Genomic DNA, 9885 nt, shown 5'->3' with positions numbered 1-9885 from the left:
TACATGAATTACCACCTTTTACAGGCACTTAGAGTATACTTGGCGATCTACAAAACATGATTACTTTATGAATTTAGATTTTTATTTAACCATTTTTATTGGTTCTCCTTAGTAACACATGACAGTAGAATGCATTTATGCATTTTGATAAATCATTAAAAAATGGAGTACAATTTTTCACTTTTCTGATTGTACATATTGTAGGGTCACATAAAATTAGAAATAAGCTTTAGTTTCTGCAGTTTGACCTCAATCAATTTGGAGTATTTAAAACTACATTCTCTATTAACAGGTGAAAAGTGCTTGTTGAAAATTCCCTCAGAAAACAAATATGGGGCATAAATACAACCAAGCTCTGGTAGCATGAGGGTCTGTAAAATAAGTAGGAGGAGAAGTTAGCATGTGTAAGGTCAGAAATCTGAAGAGGATTGTTTTCAGTGCTTTCCTTTGTAAATGGTGATTGCTGGGGTTTTCCCTTTGGATCCTTCTCTTTATAGTGCTTAAGACATGGTAAATCAATTTCATATAAATATGGAAATTCTTGCTTGGGTTGTAAGACACAGGAATTAATTATTTTCTAAATTACATTTTTCAGTATTAGCAATTATCACTTAGTGCTATTGATCAGCCATTGAGGAAAGCCAAGGCACACTTTTTTACATCCTGACCTTCAAAATGTACCTCCAAATGCTGCATAACTCTCTTTTTACATTTTTACCACTGGACACACATGTCCTATAATCACAACTGATATAACTTTAATATAAAATGTAAAAAATTATTGAAATGAGGATATAATAGAGATCATTAAAAGCTGAGATGATGAATTCCAAAAAACTGAGATTGATGAATTCAAGATGCTTCAATGAAAAATGTGTACAATGCTATACATTTTTATTTCCCACAGCTACTAAAAATGTGAATGTATGTCATTTTCATACATGAAGTCTCATCTATCTTCCTGTCACCTACAAGATATTTGGCCTTTTGTCTTCCTTTTTCCTTAATCAGAATGTATTTCCTTGAGACCTCTCAAATCTGTGCAGATAATTCTGTGCATTTTATGAGTTTGTGCTAAGTAAAAGTCATCTGACAAGAAGAATTTTAAACTCATAAGAGCAGCAGGAAGAGCTACACATGTCTTACTTGCAAATACTGTGCAGACACCCACCATACTGTGGATATGTTTACTACTCAAGCGCATGTTATCATAGCAAATACTACAGAGTTTAGAAGACCACTCTGCCTGCTGTTCATTGCAGATTTAACCCTTCATTCCTTCCCTGGGCTGGCTGACTCTCTAGATGGGACTGCAATATGATGGGCAGAACAACAGTGAGGCTCAGATGCATTTAGACTCTAAGGACCAATTACTCACTCCTGAGTGGTGCCTGTTCTCCATGTGAGATGAGAACTGTGTCTGTCCTTGGCTTCTCCCATTGACTGTGTCTGAACTCCACTGGATCTATCCAGGCAGCTCAGTGCCATGTGGGATGTGGGCAGCTCAGTCATCTGTTTTATGCAAACCTGGAGCCTTGCCAGTGGGAGGAGGACCCCAGGAGCCCAGAGCTCAACCTGCAGAGGCAGCTGGAGGGGTGAGCACAGAATCAGGTAGCAGCATCTCCAGAGCCTTGGGAGAGGACCTTGCCCCATGGCAGCATGCAGACTGGATGGCACAGGGGAGTCCTCTGCTGTGCATCACCCTAAGTCATTGCTGAGAAGTGAGTAGCACCGAGGAGAGGCTGTTGGTGCTCACTGTGTGTTCTCATCTCTGCATCCTTCACCTCTGTGTGAGTTAGGGGTGTTTATGGGAATCAGTTAACATTAAGGGAGATGAGAAACTCACTCATGAACCTGAGAGTGGGAAACATCTAACACTGTCTGCATTTCAGGAACAAAATTTTTTATTGCTGAGATGAAAACCACATGACATAAAGTTAACCATTGTAACAGTTCATGGCATCAATTCAGTGTTATTTACCACAGGACAAATATGTAGAACTTCCAACTACAACTTGTTCACAAATACTTTTACTATTTTGGCTCAGGAGTTCAGAGTTTTAGTCATCACTGGACAATTCACTACTTTGTTCCCATGGTGTGGGCACATGGAGGAAGGATACAGCAGAGGGAAGCTGCTCAGGATGTGGCTGCAGGGAAGCAAAGATAGGGAAGGGAAAAGGGGATGGAAGGAAGATGACTGCTTCTAGGGCTTTACAACAGTGTCCACCTTCTCCAGCAATGATTCCATATGACTAATGCTACCACCAAGTCACCTCATTCAAACCAAGATGGCAGATTAGTTTGTAGCTCTCACAACTCAATCATTTTACGTTTGAAAATTCCTGCCTCTAATCAGGGAATCTGGGAGACACCTCACATCCCATCCATAACATTCACTGCTGGTTCCCATAATCTCATGTCCATTTTTCATTGAAAAATGAATTTTGTCCATCTTCAAGGGTCTATAGTCTTAACCAGTCCAGCATTGCCCAAAAGTCAAAGTCAACTATCTCACCTAAAACTGAAGGCAAACTCTGGTTTGTGAGCGCCTGTAAAATCAAAACAAGTCTCATACATGCAATGTCCACTGGCAGAAAGTAAACCTCTCCATTCCCAAAGCAAGTAAGAGGGCTATGGAAAGAAAGGGAGGGTCAGAGGAAACCAAACCCAGCTGAGAAAGCATAACTCCACCTCATACAGCATCTAGTACTATTGACTGAAAGATGTTCTTTTCAAAGGGCTTGGGAATTCCTGCCAGTTGCAGAGCACAAGGGTGTTCTTTCATTTGTCTCTCTCTGCAGGCGTAAGTTTCCTTGGTTGACAGTTCATGCTACTGCTTCGATGAATTTCAGAGGATTCCGCTCAACTATGGCTTCACTTTCAGAGGTTCAACTATTATCCTGGCAGGGGCAGCCTACAAAGGCTCAGACCCCATTACATTTTGCCTGGAATCTCAGGCCTTTCTGTGGAATGATGGTGGAAACTTCCATGAACTTTTACCTTGAGGGCCCTGCAGTCCTTCAGGGCCAGCACCACATAAATAATGCTAAAGCCTGCTGCCAGCTGACACCATAGTTGGGTCCCTGAAATTACTTCCAGGTGGTTTCTGAATGTCTTCCTTGTTGAACATGCTAATCTCACTTGCTGACACCCCTGTGTAAGTATGGTGGCTCCATGAGGCTTCTCACTTGAATGTGCTCTTCCATATCCTTCAGTGTGCAAGTGATGTGGTCTTGCAAATGTCTTAGGGGCCTTCAGACTCCTTCACATTTTCTCTTTGTGAAATAACTTGGCTTCTCTTAAGGGACTGTAATCTCTTTACAACCACAATTTCCCTGGTCCCAGTTTTTGAAATGATCACTTTATATTCTGATGAAATCTGCTTTTGAACTCTACTAATATGAACATCTGCTTTCTTAAAATGCTGTATGTCTAGGGTATTGATATAAATATTCTAAAGGTTTTATAAAAACCTTTAGAAAAGGTTTGGAAAAGTATAATATTCCTAGTAAAATATTCTCAGTTTTGAATATGACCCTAAAATGCTCTATAGAATCAATTACTACATTGTCTTGTTGGTGGCTAAAGTCCCAATACATTTCTAACTATTGACTGTAGTAAGTCTTTGTCTTCTGTAGTTTTGATTCCACAAAGCACTGACAAGCATTATCACAAAAAGTCTCTACGAAGTACTCCTTAATATAATGTCCTTATAAAGGTAGACCTGATATTTCAGAAAACATGGCTTTCCAAAATATGTCTCTGACATGTTTGGTATACTCTAAAAAATCCTTCATTTGTTTCACATCTAGTATAAGAAGTAAAATTTTTGCAAAATTCTTCATAAGTTCCACACCCCACCACAATTACAGGGTTTTGCATGATTTGACATAAGATATGAGATATCATGGAGTCCTTATATCAATATTTCCTTTTTTCATTTCTTTTGCCACCAGGTCTTTCAATATAAAATGCAAGTTAAATGTCCAAATACATGCATCAAAAGACAACTTTCAAAAGAACTGTTGCTTGAAATTCAATTTGTTTCTATATTTATGCATTAAATTTAAATTTAATATACCTGACCACCTTAACTCACAAAAAGCACATGCATTAGAATTCAGTAAGCTACAGTGGTGGAGGACATGCATGTCATGTGGAGTTCAACTGGGATTCTCTGAGGATACTTCTGCTCTAGCAAGGAACACTGAAATGGTAAGAACAAGAAAACACGGGAAACAGCTTGTGGATGAAGATTGCTTGCTGGTTGCATCCTGTTAAGGAAGTCAAGCCCTCCTGCATCACACAACACCTGGGTGCTCAATGGTTCTTGAAAGTTTTCCTGTGTCTGAAAACTTTAAGAAATGCCATTGTGGGTTAATCTCATATATTTAAACTTTTTTATTTTCCTAAGTAATAAATGCACTGTTGATTTTCTCCACTTGTTTTGAATTATTGTACTGGTGAGCAACATTAGTTTTCAGAATTTGGAATTTAATATATTGATTGTGGTATTGCATGAACAATTTTTTTTCTCATTTTGTTATATAAGTATTCCTAGGTAACTTGATGTTGAGCATATGTCAGTTATAATTAATTATTAGCACAGTATATGCTAAAATGTTTGAAGACAAATATCTTGTGTGGGATGATGAACTATCACAAATCAAGTTCATGGTCACACACCTGCATCCCAGCAGCTCAGGAGTCTGAGGCATGAGGATTTCAGGTTTGAATTCAGTCTCCGAAACTTAAGGAAGCTGTAAGAAACTTAGCAAGACCCTGTTTTCTGTGGTAAAACAGAAAAGGGCCTGTGTGTTCCCCCTGGGTTCCATGCCTGCTGTAAACAACAGCAACAAAATAGACTGCCACAGGCACAGAGAGGGCTTTACTGTAGGAACCCCAGTAAACTGAGAGAAGTTGTGGAGTTGACATGGGTCCAACACTCAGGCCAGACAATTAGATTCTGTCTTTCATAATGATCAGACATGACTCATTAGGATACTCATTACAAAAGTAAGGTGTGTGTGAGGAAAACCCTCCAAAAGGTAACATGCAACTCAGCCCTGTAGTTACATTTCCACCACTGGGTCTCATGGACGTAACAAAAGACTGACAGCCATCAAAGGTGGTGGTGGGGGGGAGACCCAGGGTGCTCTTCCCCAGTAGATGGATTTGACTGTAGGGACATGAGGGTTGAAAGCTTTGGTTTCTGCTTTCTTCATGGAAAAGGAGATACTTTTTCATGTTGCAGATGGGCAAAAACATTACTATGATTCTCTCATCATTTTGTTTACAAATTCTTTAGGAATTTAGTTTTATATGATTTTAAAATAATTAAACTGGCACAGTAATGTATCACAGTGCTCACAAATCTGATTGACATTCCTCTGAGTAAGTGCAGATTATGTGACTCTATGTTATCACCATGTTTTATTTGTAAAGGTTTCCTCTGTGACAGCATTGTATACAGGTATGGTGAAGTATTCAATATATTGATACCATTGATAGCATTCAATATATATAAACACAATGATTGTAGAATAGATAGTGAATTGTATTTATATTTGAAACATTGATAAAATTACACATTTAATGAAGGATACATGAAATGCTATGGTAAATCACAAAATTATTGTTAGATAAAATAATTTATCTCATAAGGTACAATTAGGGTAGGCAGTGTAACAGGTAAAGTCCATATAAAAAGAGCACATATCTTATTTAACTCCACTCAGTGCAAGGAGTATAATGGTGAAATGTATCTTTATCATTTCCCTGTGAACAACTGTGTATTACTCTCCTCACAGCTTCTTTACCTGTTTGTTCCTGAGACTGTAGATGAGAGGATTCAAGAAGGGAGGAACCATGGTATAAAAGGAAGAGAAAACCATGTTGTGGAGTGTTTCAGAGGTTGCTGAAGGCCTCAGGTGCACACTTGTGATGGAACTGAGGAAGATGGACACCAGAAAGATGAGGGCTAAAGGTGGAGAAAGCCTTCCCTGGGGCTCTGTTGGGAGATTTCAGCACAGTAGAAAATATGTGAATATATGAAATGGTAATAAAAATGAAGCAACCACCACAGACCACCACAGCAGACAGAAGAATAAGGACATTGTTAATGGTGGTTTCAGAGCAGGAGAGCCTCAGTAGAGAGGGGACATAACAGAAGAATGGATGGACCACGTTTGACTGGCAGAAGGACAGCTGGAATGTGTTCCCAGTGTGCACACCTGCATACACCAGGCCACTGAGCATGGAAGGCAGGGTCATGCAAACACAAAACTGAGAGTTCATGATGGTAGAGTACTGGAGGGGCTGGCAGATGGCTACATAGCAGTCCCAGGCCATGATGGAGAGAAAAAGAAGTTCAACACATGCACAAAAAATGACCAAGAAGAGCTGGGTTGCACAGCTAGCTACTGAAATGGCCCTGTTTCCAGTGATGGAGTTGACACAAGCACTGGGGACAGTGATGGAAATGAAGCACATGTCCAAGATGGACAGGTTCCTGAGGAAGGGGCTTATGAAGGTTCTGGTCAGCAGTGTTGACAGTGATGATGAGCAGGCTCCCTAACAAGGCACCAGGTTAGGTCAGAAGAAATACCATGAAATAGAGGAAACTCATATTCCAGGCATCAGGTGATCCCAGGAGGAGAAATTCCATTACCATGGTGGAATTGGCCATGTTCTGTAAATTCTGCTTTACTGGGAAGATAAAGAAATAAGAGAGAGTGAGTGAAGCATGATTAATGCAATTACTTTTCATTTTTATGTCCAATGTATTTGCTTGAATTTGCAGTTACTTTCCCTGCAGAGGAAGGGTCACTCCTGGTTTTCTAAGTTTTTAATCATTTCTAAGAAGAGTGCAACTCCTAGTGCAGATGTTTAGGTATGCAGCCCTTGACCCTGGGAGTGGCCTGCAGGGCTTGTCCTCACCTCCTCCATCATGCTTCCCCTGATCTCCTGAGAGTCCCATGCAGAGCACTTGCAGGGGTTACTCACCCCCTCTCCTGCATGGCCACCTGTGTGAAAGTGCATTCTTCAATGCTCTGTAATTCAGTTAACATCATTCTCTTCCATGAATCAGAACTGACAAGAATGTGTTAGCACTCTCTCCAGTGTTAAAAATGTTTTTACTCAGTGTTTTTGCCCTATGATATTCAATTCTTTTTTATCTAAGAATATTTTCCTTGTTCTTCTTGACATCTTCCATTATATTCTCAATGGCATCATAATCTCTAAAGGCATGTTAATGATATGTTCTATAAGTAAGGTTGTGTTCATAATTATAACCCTTATGAATCAGCTCAGACCAGCTCAGTCCCAAGTCACCTATCTCATGGTTACCTCTGCCCTCTGCAAACCTGGGTCCTCCTCAGCATCTTGCCTTGTTAATCACACTCTTCCTTTGAAGAGTGAGCTTCCTTCTGAGCCTGTCTGGGCCCTCTGGAGATGTGCATCTCCCATGGTCAGGAGTTGGTGGGCATACACAGGCAAGTTGCTTTTAATTTCACAGTCATGGCAAAGTCCAAGGGGTCCCCTCTAGTCTACCTGTTATCTGTGTCTGGTCCCCATCTCAGCTCCTCCATGACACAAGCCTGAAGCTCTCTCCTGAGTGACCTCCTCTTCAGAGCTGACAGAGACTCCTTTTCCTACTAGGCCAAATGATTAGAATGGATTGGACTTGAAAGGAGGCTCAAAGGCACCTTTTCCTCTGAAAATTTACTCATAATCTCTATTCATTCTTTGACTTTTGTATTTTGTTTAAAAATTGATGTATTATACTAAATGGCAGATAACATGTGTGTGTTTATCACCCCCACAACACTGGTGCACATCTTTGAAGTTTTGATCATGTGATATACATCATTTTACACATTCAGCAGCAATTAACTGACTTTCTGCATAGTAATTAATAAATAAACATACTATAACATTATTGACTAAAAACTAATGTGGACTGACTTTATTCCAACGATTTACAAATGAATAGCCCCCTATAGATTTTGGGCCTTCTTCTGTCCTGTAACAGATACAATACACACTGGTTTGAAATGATAAAAGCAGATGTTCCTCTCTACCCCATGCCTTTACAGAGTCAGATCTAAAACAGTAATTGCTCAAAAAACATTATGATGGCACAAATTTGGTCACCTCTATTCCAGATGCTGGGTTTATGGAAAAAAGAAAATTATTGACATTTTACAAAATTTGATTACTCTAGAGGAAAAAAATACAATAGACTATATATGAATGTATATATTACAAAAAATTCAGATACTGATGAGCATTGAGATGAATCAGTATGAACATGTGCCCACTTCTCACCCTTGCTGTGAATTGCAGAACTATAGGAAATGTTCATATTCTTCTTTTTTACTTTGTGTGAAATCTATGATGGAAAGCAGAATACGTGTTTAAAATCTAGGAGCTGCATTGAACCATAGACATTTGCCTCTTTGTGGAACACTATATATCACCTACTTTGTGTTTATTTCTCCAACAGAACTTAGTAAATTCCCCTCTAAGTAGTTTGAGTTATATGAACATAATTGCTTTTCTCCTTATTTATGTGATTTAGTTGTAATTTTCGAATTTTCTGAATTTGACTTTGTCTCTTCTTTCTTCAGTCTCAGAGGATACCTGGGATCATGGAACACTGATCCATCTTCATGTGTAACATGGGAAAACAAGAATAGGAACAACCCCCTAATTTCTACAGAGAGCCTCAGTCAATAGGCTTTAAATGTATCATTTCTTCAGGAAGAGAGATTTAAAAAAAAACATGCTTTTGTTCAATTATCTGCACCTCAATAATTTTAGTGTGACTCAGAAGAGTATTAATATTTAAGGGCAGATAAATGCCTATCAAAAACTTCCATTCTACAAACAATTAAATAAAGATAAAATAAAATAAAAGTCAGGTGGAAAAGAAAGGCATTGAAATGCTTCTTAGGATAGGCAAGCAGGTCTTAATGCCAGGAACATGAAGAGAGACTGCCCAAGGGTTTCACCGAAAAGTGGGGAAAACTGGGAGTTTCATTTCTTGTATTTCTCCAGATAGTGCTTAAAATAAGGATACAAGGAGGTTTCAAGATGGCGGCCTAGAGGGTGGCTGCATTTCATGTTGCTCCAGGACTCAGGATTCAAAAGAGGAGAAATTGAGAGACTTGGGACCAACTCAAAGCAGCCGGGTGAGTCTCTCCCACTGGGGAGGCGTCCCGGATGGGTCGGTGGTCCCAGAACGCAGGGAACTTGTGAAGTAGAGCTGCCGGCGAGACGCCCCTCCCCCCGCAGGAGCAGTGAACTCGGACAACTGGGAGCGTCGTAAAGGAGGCCGCTCAGCACAGCACTGGGACTCAGAGCAACCACTGGGGCTCTGGTAGCTGCCCAGGGGAGGAGCGGCGAGAAGAGCTGTGTGGACTCAGGACACCGGGGCCTGCCCTGAGGAGGAGGAGGAGGAGCGTGGCCGCTTGGATTCAGAGTGACTATACCAGAGTTACAGGCAGTTGGCAGAGGAGAAGCCTCGCGGCGAGCTGTTTGGACTTAGAGCGACGCTTCTGAACACCGGGGCCTGCCCTGAGGACGAGGAGGAGGAGGAGCACGGCAGCTTGGATTCAGAGTGGCTATACCAGAGCTACAGGCGGTTGCCAGAGGAGGGGCTGCGTGGTGAGCTGTTTGGACTCAGACCACTTCTGAACACCGGGGCCTGCCCTGAGGAGTAGGAGGAGGAGGAGGAGGAGCACGGCGGGTTGTGTGGACTTGCAGTGACTGCATTAGAGCTCCAGGCGGCTGCTCAGAGGAGAAGGCGAGTGGTGAGTGGTTTGGACTTAAAGTGACCGCTCCTGAACACAGCGGGGCTGCCTGGAGGAGGAGCGC

The 9885-nt window shown here is 40.9% G+C and overlaps 1 pseudogene across 1 annotated transcript; it reads right to left on the bottom strand.

The window, feature by feature from the left end:
* Nucleotides 1-5807: 5807 nt before the first annotated feature.
* On the bottom strand, nt 5808-6691 carry LOC306663395 (olfactory receptor 14C36-like; annotated as a pseudogene). The gene is made up of 2 exons: nt 6674-6691; nt 5808-6576 (listed from the first exon to the last, which is right to left on the bottom strand). The product of its transcript is annotated as an olfactory receptor 14C36-like (transcript).
* Nucleotides 6692-9885: the final 3194 nt, after the last annotated feature.

The sequence above is a fragment of the Sciurus vulgaris genome (genome assembly GCF_902686455.1).
Source record: "Sciurus vulgaris genome assembly, chromosome: 6".
In the NCBI taxonomy this organism is placed as follows: domain Eukaryota; kingdom Metazoa; phylum Chordata; class Mammalia; order Rodentia; family Sciuridae; genus Sciurus; species Sciurus vulgaris.
Note: the sequence above shows the minus strand (reverse complement) of the source record. Positions and strands in the feature narration are given on the sequence as shown.